This window comes from Acipenser ruthenus, chromosome 9, assembly GCF_902713425.1.
Source record: "Acipenser ruthenus chromosome 9, fAciRut3.2 maternal haplotype, whole genome shotgun sequence".
NCBI lineage: Eukaryota > Metazoa > Chordata > Actinopteri > Acipenseriformes > Acipenseridae > Acipenser > Acipenser ruthenus.
The window spans coordinates 33,174,618-33,178,352 of NC_081197.1; positions in this window are offsets into that span (position 1 = coordinate 33,174,618).

The window sequence follows — 3,735 nt, forward strand, 5'->3', positions numbered from 1 at the left end:
AAAAAAAGATCAACCAAAGAGTGAGCAAGACTTCCTGTGGTTTGACGCTGAAGTGCTTCCCCCCAGTGCAAGGATTCTCCAGCAGATGTAGTACTTTCTGAAATTCTGCTATTTTGATCGCCTTGCAGTACTTTCCGTACTTTCCTGCAGTACTCCCCAAGTACGAGTTTAACCCTCTTCACAGCCACTGCATGCACCAGATATGTCCTAATAAAGTGTTTTTCCAAAACATTAATTGTAAAAGGGAAGTCAAGTTCAAACAAATATAAGTCAGTGACAAACATCCCATGTTGCCACAGTTGTCAATTAAAAATTGGAGCAATCAGCATGACAAAAAAGTTCATGACCATGATGTGTACCAACAAGGGGACATGAGAGATAAAATATATATCTTGTGTGCATGTCTTACTATCTCATCAGATAGTGAGACGTGTGCAGAAGATATATATTTTTTCTCTTGTGTCCCCTTCTGGGCTCCATGTCAGCAGCATGTACAGATTATTGTAAAATAAGAATTGGCAACAAAAATCGGAAAAGTTGTACTTAAGAACTAGATGTCATTAGGAACGTAAATTAGGTTTTAGTATGAATAACCAGGCAAGTGCAACACTATCTGAAAGCATTGCTATAAGACACAAGAGGTTTCTTTAACCAAGTTAGCACCATATTTCATGTTTTAAAAAAAAAATACAATAATGTGTTTGTTTCAAAACTGGACATTTGAGACATTTGAAATTAGGTTTTAGCATCATGACAAAGTGCATTAAAATGACTGTGGATGTTTTTAATATTTAACTAAAAATACCATTCCTACATTCAGAATGATATTCAAATGTTATTGCATTATTATGTTTAAAGTTTTTTAAAGGTTGAAAAGAACTTATGAGTGTGGGAAAGGAACCTTTCCATTCAACACCTACAAATAAAAAATGATGTTGAAAATAAAACCTGTAAATTTGCTGGAAAATTCACAACTCTTCCTCCGTGAGAAATAATTACTAAAATAAGGAAGTGTCGTATTATGGAAAATCACATTAGAAAACATCTTAGTACAGTACTGTTCCTGACTGTAGTTAAACAAGTTAACCATCTTCATTCAATAGTGTTAAGTAGCTTTGTTTTGGGAGGCAGTGTGGTCCAGTGGTTAAAGTCCAGGGCTTGTAACCAGAAGGTCACTGGTTCAAATCCCACCTCTGCCACTGACTGACTCACTGTGTGACCCTGAGCAAGTCTCTTAACCTCCTTGTGCTCCATCCTTTGGATGAGATGTTAAATCAATGTCCTATTGTAAGTGACTCTGCATATAATGCAACGTTCACAACCTACCTCTATAAAGGGCTTTGTGATGGTGATCCACTATGAACGGCACTATATAAAAATGAAGATATTATTATTGTTGCAACATGATTCAGTAATTGGTTCTGCTAAATACTAATTAATACCTGTTCGGTGCATGAAAGCTTGTTCAAAAGTATTATTAAAAAAAAACAAAAAAAACAGGTAAATGTACAGCATGCTAATGGTGACAGTATGGAACACTGCTAAATTACTGAGCAGTTGCTATAGTAGACTTCTATAGGTTGGACTTTGTGCATTTGTGCTGGACTTCTTTGGAGACACTGTAACATCATAAAGCCAAGCTTTCTTAATTATCTAACCTGGGGTATCTATGGTCACCTTTAGTCAAATTTCTACAAAACTACAGTAATGTGCTTATGATGTATTCTTACTTGTTGAGCATATCAATTGTAGAAATGACTGTTTCTCTTACTGAATGGGTTTTCTCTTATATGAAAAAAAATATGTTGTGTCAGCTTACATTCAGCCAACCTCAGTTTGGGTAAAGTACTGCTGTCAGGTTTGGTTTGATACTTTCCTGTATTTTAATTCATCTTCAAACCAAATGTACTGTAGCAGTTAAATCAAATTTAAATCAAATCCCTTTTTATAATCTAGATAAGAACAACATTTTGATTTTATTCCCAACACAATACAAGCACTAATTGATCCATATATTAACTGATCACTTTGGGTAACATTTTTAAGTGTGTCTCTAATTAATATGTATTTACATAGTAGTTACTTAGTAAATACATGGGTACTTACACATACAGTAATTACAATGTTATTATGCACAGTTAATGTTTACATTTTTTGCATGATGTAACCCTAACCATATCCCTAACACTTAACCCCATATTCCTAACTCCAAACCTAACCCTAACCCTAATTAATTTCTGGTACAATTGTGCACTTACATATATCGGTCAAAAAGATGTGCACTTTAAGTACATTGTAACTATGCATAATAACATTGTAAGTATGTGTAAGTACACATGTATTTGCTATGTAAGTACTATGTAAATACACAGTGATTAGACACACGGAATGTAAAGTGTTACCTCACTTTGTCGCTGCTGGAATATGGAACTTTTCACTTTCATCAACAGAAACATTCTGCTGGAATTCCACTCCAGGCTCCATACATCACTGAGCTTTGTAATAGTTTTCGAATTAATGTAATATTGTGACATATAGAGCTACAGCTATGCACAAGAGGAAGTTTAAAGAAACTGAAACATAAAAAAACAGGAAGTCGTGAAATTCATTTCAAAAACCCTTTTTAAATGGTAAAAGACATTTTACAATTGCGGTCATTTGGAACTTCAGGATTTAAAAATAATGTTTTAAAGGAAGAGTAACACGTTTGTTTGATGTATTGTTGATATGTTAATGAAAGAAAACCATACATTTTTTCCATGAGTCAATTGGTATTACAGTAGGTAAAAGGATAGCACTTTGTTTACATTTGCAGTCTCTGATTAGAACTAGTCATGAACTAGTTAATGTTAATTTAGGGTAGAAGACTTAGCCCTAGATTACTGCTATCAGGGTCTGTAAAACCAGCTCTTTGTGTCTGTAACTAAACTGTAATTGTAGACCCAGATGCTGCTACATAGTAAATACACAATCACATGTGTAAATACATTTTTAAAACAAGTCCAGCGTTAAAGATGGATGTTAATCACTGCTATGCTAAACATATAAAATATATATTATTTACACCTCTGCTGTGTAAATGACAATGAAAATTGTCCATGTAGTCCACAGTAGTGCATATAGCTTGGAACTAAACAGACCTAGTTTGGTTTTACATTTTATTACCTTTTATTGTTAAATGATAATAAAAGGCAATACAATGTAATGTAATCATTAATGCAATGTAATAAACAGTTATTACGTCAAAACCAAAACAATTAACGACTGATTTATGGCCGTGTACATAAAGGACGGATTGCTTTAACTTGCACATCATTGGTGTAAACAGCTTTTCTGTGGCTGAACGGTTAAAAAACTAATTAGGAACCACTTTACTGTTTTGTAACTATCTGGAAATGCCACCCATCGATTTGCAGCTTACTAAACCATTGCATAACAATGAAATACAACTTTATACAGCTATATTTATGCTTGCTAATACAGTGTTCTGATGTTACTACATTTGCATTTACTGCAATTGTAATATCATTATTTATTATTATTATTATTATTATTATTATTATTATTATTATTATTATTATTATTATTATTATTTATTTATTTGGCAGATGCCTATATCCAAAGCGACTTACAGGTGTTATAGGACAATACATGGTTACAATGCAAAATCAATATTTAAATAGTTTCCAGTAAGTGCAAATTATACTACTAAAATACAAAATAAAACGGAACAAG